Raw genomic sequence first — 14775 nt, forward strand, 5'->3', positions numbered from 1 at the left:
TTTTCAAGGGGTCCCAATGTTTTACAATACTTTACACAGTAATACAGCTTTAAAAAATTATCTCATTAGTATGTTTTGGTAATGTGGAAACAATTGACTTCACTAATGGATTTAATATTATCATAAAAATTCCAAGCCAACCCCATCCTATCTGAGAAAAGTTAATGTGAAACTGCTTACTTTGGTTCTTCCAGAAACTTGTCTGCTAATAAAGTATTTAATATGTTTCTTTCATGAGTGGGTATTTCTATATAGTTTTCTAGAGGACATGGAAAATTCCTGGGTGCCAGTATTAATCTCCTCCTTTCTTTAATGAACTGAGAATCTGATCCAATGAGATTAAACTTTCCTCACAGACCAAGATCAGGACTCTGCTGTTAAAGTTCTGGATGAATTTTGGTTTTTGCACTAGACATAAATTCACAGCAACCCCTCACCTACAGAGGTTAATCTCTCTATCTCTTCTCCACCCTGGCCTTAAGACATCACAGCTAGCATGCTCTCCTATCCTTAGATGGCTGGCTCCCCTTGCTCTATGCTTAATTAAATAGTGAACAACTTCATCAAAACATCTAGTATATTGGTCAGAACTCAAGTACACAGTGAATATTAATATATTTCCCTTGAAACAATGTCTTCTTTTGATATTAAAAAAAAGGTTTCTGTGCTAATTATGGGTTTTAAATGTTTATCCAGATTTTGTGTCAACTCTGAAAAAGAAATTTCATAGACTGGAGGCATTAGAGAAGTTGGAAGGAAACTTAGAAAGCCAGGGCAAGGGCCCATGAGCCAAGTTCAGCCTGTAGACATGTTTTATTTGGCCCCTGTGAATATTTTAAAACTATTTAGATTAGTTGCCAACATTGAAAAATCAGGCAGTTTCACATAAAAATATGGATTTCTGGCTTTTCTTGAAAAAGTGGATAAACCTGGCCATGTCAGGCCCACACTGCAGCATGGCACATATGGGGGCAAGCATGCTCCCGGGTGTCAAGGTCCTCCCTGCCTGACCTGTCTGACCCCAGGAGGCCTTTGAGTCTGTGACTCCTGAGCTAATTCAATTCCCTCTTGAGGTTTGGAGACAGGCTTGGAGATTACTGCTCAAAACTAGTCATCAGCTGATTACTTATCAATTCCTCAATTTGTTGACTCAAATGCCAAGCGTATTATTCATAAACAGATAAAATTAGGGAAGAGCTAATTCTTCTAAATGTTCAAAGGATTTTCTTGCTTGAATGGCATCTCTACTGGTGTGTTTAGGCTTTTGAAATATAATTAACTGAGAGAGGAGCTAAAAGGAGCCGCAGCTAAACAAAGATCGGACACATCTTAAAACAATAAAATGTACTTGGAATCATTCTTTTTTAAACCTGTGTCCCACTTTAACTCTGACCTCCTCTTTACAATTTTCTTTCATTTCTCTCCTCTTCTTCTGAACTCGTAAGCTTTACTTATAGACCCGGGTAACAAGTAAGTTAGTACTTAAGCATTCATTCATTTAATAAATATTTATTTGAGCACTTGCGAGATGCCAGGGGCTGGTCTAGGCACTTGGGATGGCACAGAGGACAGAGACGAAAGTCCCTTGTGCAGTTTACAATATATTGGTCATGGCTTATATTTCTTGGGAGTCTTCTACAGCAGACTGCACAGTGTTAGGCACTTAGTGGTACATGAATAAATACTAATCAATTCATTAGCCAATTGATGATTGAGTCAAGGACCCTGGACAGTCTTCTAGGAGCAGGCTGTCAGTAGGAGAGCCTGGTATGGCAGGACTTAGGTATGCCCTATTTGCAAGAGATAATGTCCCTGGGATAAAACAAGGGGAATAAAGCAAGCATGAGGAGTTCTTCAGTCTCTACGTCTCACATAGGTCATGAGAACTCTGTAATACCTCTATGGAGAAGTGAGCAAACCTGCAACTCAGCCCCTCAAATGTGAAAGGAGACGTTGTAACTGAATGTCATCAGTGTCCATCCTCTTGGGTATAAAAGATAGAAACAGGTCTCTTCCGAGAAGAGAAGCAGTGACCAGGTGGGGCTCTAGTGTTTGGCTGTGGACAAGCCTCTTATTGTCTGGCCCTTGGAGGACCGTGGGTAGCAGTTGGTGTGTGTATTGGTGAGGGGGAGGTTGGCCTCTGGAATCTGCTCGGACTATTGAAATAGTTCAGAAATTAAGACAGAAAACTCCCAGTAGAGATCAGAGAAACCAGAGCTGGTCATATCTGATGATTACTAAATCGTATCTTAGTAAAAACTAAAGGGGTTCCACTGAGAACTCCCGGCTGCGGTCTCAGAGTTCTGAACCTTCCATTCCTTCTATTAGTAAAAGTGACAGGGAGAAGGGAATCTTGCCGATCTATGATCCAAAATTCCCCCCAAACAATTATGTTAAGTCAATGGTAAATCATGATCCAATATCTCTTTTAAAAATTATATGCAACGGTGAGGAACACATACATGAAAAGAAGTCAATCTGTGCAAGCGTAGTGGAGTCAGAGTGCCTGGGGTTGAATACCGGGCACCCCTCTTGACTATGCAACCCTTGGTAAATTGCTTAACTTCTCTGAACCTTCAGTTTCCTCATCTATTAAATAGGATAATATAGTACCTCCTTTGTAGGGTTACTAGGTTGGCATATAAGCCTCAACTGGCCGACCTACCTTTGGGTCTCATATTTTTATGGAGATCCTGGATTAAGTAATTAAATTTGTTTTTCTCTTCCTAAAAAAAAAAAAAGATTCAGTGAAGTTGTACATGTAAAGCTCTTTTTAAAATGTCAGGCACAGAGTGGTCAACAAACATGAACTATTTTTCTTTCTTTATTCCTGCCTTGTAGAACTAAGGCACTTTACATTTGTACTGAATTCGCAGCAATTAACAATGTGGTATGCGAGCTAAGAGGCTGGGGGTTGGAGCAGATAAGAAAAAGTGATGCCTTAAAGCGATGGTAATTTCAGTCAGTCTCGTCTACTTCATGGCTGTCTTCATAGTTGAGTTTTGCAGAGAAGTGCCTCTTACTCAATTCCCAAATATAGACCTAACTCCACCGAGAATGGCTCTCACTCCTAAATCATTCCAGTCTAGAAAACAAGTCAAGAATTATTTTGCCTCCATTTTTGTTCAATTTTGCCAAACCCATTAATCAATAAACAACATAAATCATCTAGCTCTTCAGAATTCAACTTCTGTTAATAGTCAGCCAACTCTAAGCTCGATTTAAACTGAGGGTGAGAGAGTGATGTGTATTCGTACTATAAGCATATATGGTAGGAGTCTGCATGTGATGATCTGGACTAAGAAAATAATTATACTGACATGATTTAATCCCAAACAGAACAAATCTCCCAAGCTTAAGCTGGCTTTTCCTCACTGGGTCTCTCTGGCCTCCCTCAGCTCTAGTAATTCTAAAAAGGGAATGCTAGGCTATGATACGTGTGACCACATTTTGAAAAAAAAAGTTTTACAGTTATCAGTGGCTTTCAGTTCTCAAGTAACAGAAAAATGGTTGACTATTACACCTAAATATTCTGAATATGTCTTTGTTTTGAATTGCTTTTTCTCCAATGATATTGTTTGCTCTTAAACAGTGAACAACTGAAAAATTAATGGATGAAAAGTAATGTTTAATTAACTTGTTTCATCAGACACCAAGTCCACTGCTATATTTAGCAACTGAACTAATAGAGAAAGCTGCTGCAGAATTAGTCAGCACATCAGCCTGTTAAATATCAAAGAGCAGAGGAGGACTTTTGTCTCAGCATTGAACCAGAGACTGAAAATGCATCTAATTTTAGCATTTCCAGAGGAGGATAAAAAGATGTGAAACACAATAATCAGGGAAAATGTCATGCACAGCCTAAGTATGTGTTTGTCAGAGGAGAAACGCTGGGAGAATGGCAGCATAAAGTAAGAGGTCTGCCCAGAAGCCAGAATTCATCATCACAAGTAAATTCTTTAAAATAATTACCATTAAGCCAAGACTCCCATCTACACAAGAGGTCCTAGGGACTAATACAGAATATTGATTAGGTGGCGGGTTTTTTTCTGAAAGCAGTTTCATGTGGTCTACTTTAGCATTTAAGGGCTCCAGGGCATCATCAGTGCAATTGAAGGGAAGGATTAAAGGGATAAAGGAAAAGCTTACTTTTCAGGGTGAGTTTTTATTTTCTATAGAAAAGCTTCTTTTATTTTGAGGGTGTATATCCAGGTACAGATGGAGGGAGGAGAAAGTGGGTGAGATGGACACTCCAAGAGATCCCAGCAATCCTAATATATTTTAATGTTTTTATTGTATTATGAAGGCAAAGTTCACATTCTTAATGAACAAAGTAGAAAGAAAAAAGAAATGTGAGCTTTGATTACTTATGATAATTTTTAAATTATTATTATTTTTAGTATCTTTATTGGAGTATAATTGCTTTACAATGGTGTGTTAGTTTCTGCTTTATAACAAAGCCCAGAGGTAAACCCACATACCTATGGTCACCTTATCTTTGATAAAGGAGGCAAGAATATACAATGGAGAAAAGACAGCCTCTTCAATAAGTGGTGCTGGGAAAACTGGACAGCTACATGTAAAAGAATGAAATTAGAACACTCCCTAACACCATACACAAAAATAAACTCAAAATGGATTAAAGACCTAAATGTAAGGCCGGACACTATAAAACTCTTAGAGGAAAACATAGGCAGAACGCTCTATGACATAAATCACAACAAGATCCTTTTTGACCCACCTCCTAGAGAAATGGAAATAAAAACAAAAATAAACACATGGGACCTAATGAAACTTAAAAGCTTTTGCACAGCAAAGGAAAATATAAGACGAAAAGACAACCCTCAGTGTGATAATTTCTTAAAATTTATTTCGGTATCCCAAGACTCTGGACCAGTGCTTGGCACATAGTAGGTCTCAGTAAATATTTGTTGAATAAATGAATGAATGGTTTCATGTCAAGATGGTGAAGTGAGCATATGCATAGTTCTCCCCACACTATTTCAAACACATAGGAATGATCTATAAGGTCTTTAAAGATATATTTAAAAGTACATAATAATCAAATGTGAGAGGAAAATCAGCATAGATCTAAACTCCAGTGGTAAGCCACGAGCAGTCGGGGCCAGGACTTCAAGTCCATGGGGGAATGGGGCCAAACTTGCCCAGTATGTGGTACAGGACTGGAACCAGGATCCCAGTATGAAGCCAGAGTCCAGGACCATGCTTTCTCCCTGCAAGCAGTGGCTGAAAAACCTCTGCCTACCCACAGGGATTGGGCCAGGATCTCCTGCTTGTCTTAGGTGGCGGCTAAGGCAGAGAACTCTAACTAACATGAGACTTATACCTGGGCTTGTGCCATGTGGGTATGGGCATTAGGACTGCTAAATCTTGCAGGGAAGAAGCCTTGAGCTGAGCTCCCAGTAACTTGAGGCAGCTGAGAAACCACCCCCACAGGGATAGGCATGCTGAAGAAAATCCCCAAAGAAGATTAACTCCCAAACAAAACTGTTTAATTTATAAGAAGTTGGACACCATGAAAAGTAGTCAACAGACCCAATAACTGAGGAAACGGAGATAACAGAATGGTCTAAAAAGGACCGTTAAGTAAGCTTGTGTAAAATCTTCAAAGACTATATTGTGTTTGCATGATGTGAAATACCATTATATAGTATGCTAGCCTTTGTGTAAGAAAGAAAGAGAAATATGTATATATGTATCTGCTAATATCTGCAAAATATGTTTTGCAGGAAGGATAAACCAGAAATTAAGGAAATTGATTGCCTAAAGTAAGTGGATATGAATGGGATGCAAGGGAAGGCAATGGGACTTCTCTGAGGGTATTTTTGTATATTTTGTCTGCTAATTACATTAATATTTTAGATTTTTAAAAAATAAAATTGAATCAGTATGAGAAAAAATCTAAAATTTAACATAAACAAATAAACTAACCTAACTGTATATCACACTGAAAATATAACTACACAGTAGAATAAAAAGGAATTAGTCCAATAACTTTTAACACAGTACTCTCACTGTACACCCTCAGTAGGCTATATTATACAGATAAAAAATAGCTGCAAAGCAATCATGAACATTTTTAGTAGGTTTATTATTGGTAAAATATTGCTATAGCAATTCTGAAGCTATTTTGTATATATCATTGGATTGAGCAAATAAGTAAATATACTGTAAATGAGCAAATACACTGGGAGTCAGGATTCTCACTGTGGGTAAAGGGAAGTACAAACTACATTTTGGGGAAAAGAGAGGAAGAACCATGTGGTGTTAGACTGGCATATAGCTATTAGAATGAACTCGTGATTTTAAAATATATATCTATCTACTAAAAGGGCTTAGAAGCAATGACATTCCAGTTGTGATGAGCACACAGCACCTTGATCTTGTACTCTAAATACCACATGCCTCGGGTTGAGTTCTCTGCAAACAGACATTGGGATGGAGTTCAAAGTACAAGATACTTACTAGGGATCAATAAATGTATAAAGATGGGGGAGGGGAGGAAGCAGTGTTGAGGAGAGAAAGAAGATTGCAAGCCTGCCAAAGCTTCAGTAAACCCAACAGGGAGCTCTGGAGCTGGTATTTTGCCCCCAAAGAGTGACCCACATCAAGGTGAAAAGCTGGGTCTTTATATCCTTGTCTCACTCAGTCACTGGATGTGGGCTCCTCCAGGAGGGCATGCATGTAGGTGAAGTGGTTTTGCAGCTGAGGCAGACCCTGAAGGAGCTGGCAGCTGGAGGCTACCCACTGACTACACTCCCCACAGCTGGGCAGTAAGTCCTTTCCTACAGGGTGATCTGGATGGCACATCTCCATGACTACCACACTGTTCCTCATTAAAAGGAGCTAGATCTCCTTGAAAAAGGGGCTCATTCCATGTCCAGGGCAAGGAAAGAACAAAGTGAGCCTGGAACATCTTGTTATGTGTGAAAGTGAGGAAATGCCCCCAATTTGATAGACTTTTGTAAAAAAAAAAAGACAGGAGCCAGCTAGAAGGGGCCCCCGCTAGCCAAATTTGAGATAATGTGAGCATCAAAATGAATAAGGGCAGGAAAGAATTATAACACATTGAATAATAATAAATAAAGAGCCCATGAGTTCATACTGATACTGAAAAAAGTTCCAAAAAAAGTGGGAGGAGAAGGGAAAGCTCTTATTTATAGGAGAATTCCAACTAATCAATGTAGAAGAAATGATAGAAAGTCATTTTATAACCACCACACTAACAACTGATTCAGGCAAAAATCATCACTGGGGACTTCCCTGGTGGCACAGTGATTAAGAATCCTCCTGCCAACGCAGGGGACACGGGTTCGAGCCCTGGTCCGGGAAGATCCCACATGCCACGGAGCAACTAAGCCTGGGCGCCACAACTACTGAGCCTGCGCTCTAAGGCCCGTGGGCCACAACTACTGAGTCCGCGCACCTAGAGACCATGCTCTGCAACAAGAGAAGCCACCACAATGAGAAGCCCGCGCACCGCAATGAAGAGTAGCCCCCAGTCGACACAACTAGAGAAAGCCTGCGTGCAGCAACGAAGACCCAACGCAGCCAAAAAAAAAAAAAAAAATCATCACTGGATGCTAAAAGTATCAGGTGAAAGCATGTTGAGGACTAGGACATTCACACTGTCTCAAAATATCACTTCCCAGATCTTACTAATTACAAGGGGGAAAAGGAACCGTTACAATGCGGAAGTCTGGTGGAAACCACCTGAACCAAGTGGTCAAACCTCGCATTACAATAACAGGACAAGCCGACATCATGCGCCTTCCGATGTGATGCACTAACGCACTAAGAACACATCACTTATGTTGTATCCCTGCCAAAATGTAAAAAGTCACACAAATCTAAACTGAGGTACATTCTAGAAGAAAAACTGACCTGGACTCTTCAAATTGTCAATACCATGAAAGCCAAAAAATAAAACTGGGAAATCATTCTAGATCAAAGCAGACTAAAGAGACATGACATGCAATGCTGGATTCTTGATTGGATTCTGGATTAAAAACAGCTATAAAGGATGTTATTGGAACAACTGGGGAAATTTGATTATGGGTGCAAATTCAATGATATTACATCAATGTTACATTTCCCAAGTGTAATAATTGTACTGTGGTTATGTAGGCATATGCCCTAATTTTTAGAAAATGCATGTTGAAGTATTTAGGGGTGAAGTGTCATGTCACATGTAACCACAGCTACCAAATACTACAGGTAGATAGATAGATAGACAGACAGATACATAGATACATAGATAGACACATAGATAGATGGATATAGACATCCACACACAGATAAAGCAAATGTGGAAAGCTATTAACAGTTGGTGAGTCTAGGTGAGGTATATATGGATTTTCATTATACTGTTCTTGCAACTTTTTGAAAGGTTTGAAATATTTCAAAATAAAAGTTGAGAAAAACAAAAAATACAAACAAAATACCCACAACATTTCCAATGATAAAAAGGGGAAATTAGCATACATAAAATTATAATAATAGATTTTGAAATCAGAACTTGCAATTATAAATCAATTGAATAAAGAATAGAAAAACAATAGAACAAAACAAAAAGATGTTTCTTTGAAAATATCAACAAAATTGAAAGCCTTTAGTTAGAATGTCCAAGGGAAAAAAGTAAAGAAGACTCAAATTATTAAAATCAGAAGTGAAAGAAGTTACATTACTACTGAATTTACAGAAATTAGAAGGATTATAAGTGAGTACTATGAACAAATATATGCCAACAAATTAACCTAGATGAAAAAGAAAAATTCCTAGAAAGACACAAACTACTGAAATTGACTTAAAAAAATAGGAAATCTGAAGAGAGCTATAATAAGTAAAGAGACTGAATTAGTAATTTTAAAATTTCACACAAAGAAAAGCCCAGGACCAGATGTCTTCACTAGTGAATTTTATCAAATATTCAAAAAAGAATTAATATCAATTCTTCACAAACTCTTCTAAAAAGGAGAAGAGGAGGAAACCCATCCTGACTCATTCTATGAGGTATTACCCTGTTACCAAAGCCAAATGAAGACGTCACAAGAAAGAAACTATACACCAGTATCTCTGATGAATATAGATGCAAAAATCCTCAACAAAGTACTAGCAAAATAAAGTCAGCAACATGTAAATATATAAGAAGTATTATACACCTGACCAAGTGGGATTTATCCCAGGAATGCAAGGTTAATTTAACATCGGAAAGGCAATTAACGTAATTCAACAAATCAGTAGAATCAATAGAATTGATATAGAATATCTATATCAGCAGAATAAAGGACATGTGATCATCTCAATACACTCAGAAAAAGCACCCTCAAAATCCAACATCCCTTCATGATAAAAACACTCAACAAACTAGCAAGATAAAGGACCTTCCTCTACAAAAAATCCACCACTAACATAATATTTAACGGTGAAAACCTGAAAGCTTTCGCACTAAGATCAGGTATAGGACAAGAATGTCCATTCTTATCACTTCTACTCTACATTGTACTGGAGGTTCTAGCCAGTGTAATCAGGCTAGAAAAAGAAATAAAAGACGTCCAGATTGGAAAGAAAGAAGTAAATCTATCACTACTTACAGATAACATGATCTTGTATGTGAAAGTGTGTACAGAGCCCACAAACAAACCTATTAGAACTAATAAATGAGTTCAAGAAAGTTACAAGGTAGACGATCAATACGTAAAAATCAATTGTAATTTGATATGCTAGCAATGAACAGTCCAATAGTGAACTTAAGAAAACAATTCTGTTTATAACAACATCAAAAGGATAAAATACTCAGGGATAAATTTAACCAAAAAAGTATAAAACCTATACTCTGAAAACTATAAAATACTATTTCAAGTAGGCCCAAATAAATGGAAAGACATCCCATGTTGATGGATTAGAGGACTTAATTTGTGACGATGACAATACTTCCTAAATTGATCTACAAATTCAATGCAATCGCTACCAAAATCCCACCTGGCTTTTTTGCAGAGATTGACAAACATCATTAGTCATCAGGGAAATGCAAATGAAAACCACAATGAGATACCACTTCACACATACCAGCATGGCTGTACTAAAAAAGACAGGCAATAACAAGTGTTGGTGAGAATGTGGAGAAATTGGAACCTTCATATATTACTGGTGAAATTGTAAAATGGTGCAGCCACTTTGGAAAACAGTTTGTCAGTTCCCCAAAAGTTTAAACATAGTTACCATTTGACCCAGTATTTCCACTCCTAGGTCTATATCCAAGAGAATTGAAAACATATGTCCACACAAAAACTTGTACGCAAATATTCGTAGCAGTTTTATTCATAATAGCTAAAAAGTGGAAACAACTCAAATGTCCTTCAACTGATGTATGGATAAACAAAATGGAATGGACAAACTAAATATCCATGTAGTGGTCTGTTATTCAGCCCTATAAAGGCTGAACCTTGAAAACACTGTGCTAAGTGAAAGAAGCCAGACACAAAAGGCCACATGTTGTGTAATTCCATTTATATGAAACATCCAAAATAGGCAAATGCAGGGAGAAAGAAAGTAGATGAGTGGTTGCCAGGAGCTGGGAGGGGAGGGATCGGAAATTGCTAGGGGAGTGACTGCTCACAGGGTTTGTTTTTGGGTCATGAAGAGGTGCTGGCATTAGATAGTGGTGATGGTTGCAACTCTGTGAATATGCTAAAAACCAATGAATTATACACTTTTAAAGGGTGAATTTTATGGTAGGTGAATTATATCTCAATTAAAAAACCAACAGGTGTTAGTTAAGGCTATAATGGCAGTCATATTGTAATATGTAAATGTATCAAGTCAAGATGTTCTATGAAAACAGCAAAACAAAACTTGTAAGTAAAATCATAAACAACAAAAACACAAGAGTTGGAGGTGGAGGTGGGAGAAGTTGTTTGGGAGAAGGATAGAGATACTCATTCCAGTAGGCTAAATGATCTAAATAGAATGTATAACTTCTAAAATGATGGTGGCAGAGAGAGAAGGAGAGGAATAAAGTCATGATGTTGAGTCAAACAGATAAACAAAAATAAGTTGCAGAATGATATATACTAATGGTACCAGTATTATACATCAAACATGAAATCGTAAAACAAAACCAACTCATAAGAGTGGTTGACTCGGGAGAGAGAAGGGAATAGAACTGAAGGCAGCGGCCAGTATTAAATATTAATCTGCACTATTTAATTATCTTATTTCCCAAAAGAGACTTAAAATATAAAGTGTTAACAGCTGTTAATTCTGAGTGGTAGAAGCATGAGTGTTTAGTCTATTACTCTTTGTACATTTTTTTTAAATGTCTGAAAGTTTAAAAAAATATATAGGGAAATGTCAAATTAGATTTTCAGCCCACTTTTATTGATTTCATGTGTAATCTTGAGCAAATCACATAACTTTTTTCTAACATGATTTTTAGACTGTAAAAAAAAGATTTACCAATTGTACTTGTAAAAATGGGCATTTCAAGGTGGAAAGGTGGGGAAGGAATCTAATATTTGCTGAATATTTGCCGACTGTATGTCTGACATTATGCTCTGCTCTACATGTGGTATGTAATTTAATTCCATCTTCATATTAAGCCTGTGATTTAGATAATGCCAGTCCCAAATTGCAGATGTGGAAACTGGGATGAGGAAATTAAGTCAAACTAGGTTACGAATATCACTGGGGATACATGAAGAATTGCCAGGAGTTCATGCGCACATTGAGTTGTAAAGAAATCAATGTCTAGACTTTCAACTTCCTAACATGGATCTGCCGAGAACAGTGAATCTCCCGCAGGTGGGTTCTGCTTTCCCACCTCCTCTTTGTCAACAGCCCTTCTCACATTTTACAAAAGAAAAACAATCCTCTTCCCCTGCCCCCCTCCATCGCTAATTTTGTTAGGACCTCCTGGTACCTAACAAAGGGACCAGCCAAAGTAAGGGTGTTGGTGTGGAAAAACGAATGACCCTATTTACTGCTTAACGAGAACTTTTGCAACACAGGTGGATTCTAATGCTTTGTTTTCAACAAAATTGCTGAAGGATTTAATGGAGTTATCAGTTAATAAAGCATTAAAATTAATTTTTGATGATAGATCACGATGGGATCTTGGGTACGCAGCTCAGAAGAAATACAAAGAATTGTGTGACAATGCTGTGAGAAAAAATTTCATTTCCTTCTAACTGTTTCTGTGACCAAAGCTTCTTGGTGTTTACGTTTTTAAATAGTAAAAAAAAGAATCAAAGTAAAATCGATACTGAACCCTATCTCATTGTAGCATTAAGTCATATTTATCCACAAATGCATGAACTAATTCAGAAACACCTCATCCACCTCTAAGATACATTTCCAAAACATTCTTACATTGTATATTTAAATTATTTTTCAAATTTTATAAAAGTTAATTTTTTGATCAATTGTTTATTAAGGATAACTCTATTCAGACAACTTTTTAAAAACACGTAGAGCCTTATGGTGATAGGAAATATTAAAAATTCAATTTAATTACTCTGGCAACTGATGGGAATGTAAATTGGTGCAGCCACTATGGAAGACAGTATGTACGTTTTCAAAAAATTAAAAATAGAACTACCATATGATCCAGCAATTCCATTTCTGGGTATTTATCCAAAAAAACAAAAACACTAACTCGAAAAGATAAATGCAGGACTTCCCTGGTGGCCCAGTGGGTAAGACTCCACGCTCCCAATGCAGGGGGCCCGGGTTCGATCCATGGTTGGGGAACTAGATCCCGCATGCATGCTGCAACTAAGAGTTTGCATGCCGCAACGAAGATCCTGTGTGCCACAACTAAGACCCAGCACAGCCAAAATAATAAATAAATAAATAAATAAATAAATAAATATTTTTTAAAAAGAAAAGATAAATGCACCCCAGGTTCACTGCAGCATTATTTACAATAGCCAAAATATGGAAACAACCTAACTGTCCATCAATGGATGAATGGATAAAGAAAATGTGATTTATATATAAAATGGAATATTATTCAGCCATAAAAAGGAATGGAATCTTGCCATTTGCAAACCATGGATGGACCCTGAGGGCATTACACTAAGTGAAATAAGTCAGACAAAGAAAGACAAATACTGTATGATCTCTCTTACATATGGAATCTAAGAAAAAAACACACAAAAAGCAAGCTCATACATAGCACTGATTAGTGGTTGCCAGGGGCAGGGGGATCGAAAGGTAAAAATAAACTAATTTTAATTCATGTTTTTATTTTTGTTGCAGAGAATTATATATAGAGAGCGATCAGAAGCCAACTTATAAGCACAAAATATGTTACATTAGGACAAAATTCTGTGGGAGAAGTGGAATGGAGATATGAGTTTAAGGAGAAAAAAAGCAATGATGTAAAATTTCCAACTGTTAAAGATATTAATCATGTATTTTTAAAATAGCTGATGGTGGGTATGAAACGGCTATTGTATTCAGATTCAATTGGACAGACTCAAAAAGTGATGTAACCATTTTATTTTAGAATGTCAGTATTTACTTTATACCCCCAAATAACTTCCCTTGTAACTATTTAAACATGGGATGAAAAACGTTTAGATATCAACTTCCAATATGTGAGCGGGTAAATAGGTTTTCAAAATTATTTTAGGGAGCATGTGAGTAAAAAATGTTTTACTTTAAAATTTTTTTCTTTGTTTTTAACCTTTTTTTCTTTTTACTATAGTCACCAGAAGAAAGTTTGAAGACACCTGAGTTTATAATTTGCCCTGGGTCGTACAAGCAACAGGTGGTCAAGCTCACTAGCCACACAGCAGTGATTACAGCACTTACTTCAAAGAGCTGGAAACTTTATAGGTGAGATAAGCTGTCTTGAGTATATTAAATGCAATCAGAGCAAGAGACATTTATGAAAAATGCTATGAGAAAAGGGAGAGGTTATTTTCAGCTGGGGTATCAGAGAGGAGTCTGAACAGGTTCTGGCATCAGAGAGATGGGTCTTTGTAAAATGGGTACAATTTGGACCAGGGGAGACGTGGGTGAGAGAAGGTATGAAAGATTAACTCACCCATCCATTCATCCAAGAACCATTAACTAGAAACATATCAGCCAAATATAATAAATGAGCCTTGAAAATATCCTGATTGGAATAAACAAACTGTAAAAAACGTTTGGGAGACATCTGGGAAATTCTGAATCCTGACTGGGTATCTGTTGATATAAAGGGATTTTAGTTAATTGCTTTGAGGTGTGACAATGATATTGCACTTATGTTAAAAAAAAAATCTCTATCTTTTAGCAACATATACTGAAGTATTTCTGGATGGAATATGATGTGTTGCATTTGCTTTAAAATAGTACAGTGGGGCTTCCCTGGTGGTGCAGTAGTTAAGAATCCACCTGCCGATGCAGGGGACACGGGTTCGAGCCCTGGTCCAGGAAGATCCCACATGCCACGGAGCAACTAAGCCCGTAAGCCACAACTACTGAAGCCCGCGCACCTAGAGCCTGTGCTCCGCAACAAGAGAAGCCACCGCAATGAGAAGCCCGCGCACCGCAGCGAAGAGCAGCCCCCGCTCGCCGCAACTAGAGAAAAGCCCGCGCGCACCAACGAAGACCCAGCACAGCCAAAAATAATTAATTAATTAAATTGTAAAAATTCCTTTAAAAAAATAAAATAAAATAGAGTGTGTGGGGGGCTTCCCTGGTGGCGCAGTGGTTGAGAGTCTGCCTGCCAATGCAGGGGACGCGGGTTCGAGCCCTGGTCTG

The sequence above is a fragment of the Eubalaena glacialis genome, chromosome X (genome assembly GCF_028564815.1).
Source record: "Eubalaena glacialis isolate mEubGla1 chromosome X, mEubGla1.1.hap2.+ XY, whole genome shotgun sequence".
In the NCBI taxonomy this organism is placed as follows: domain Eukaryota; kingdom Metazoa; phylum Chordata; class Mammalia; order Artiodactyla; family Balaenidae; genus Eubalaena; species Eubalaena glacialis.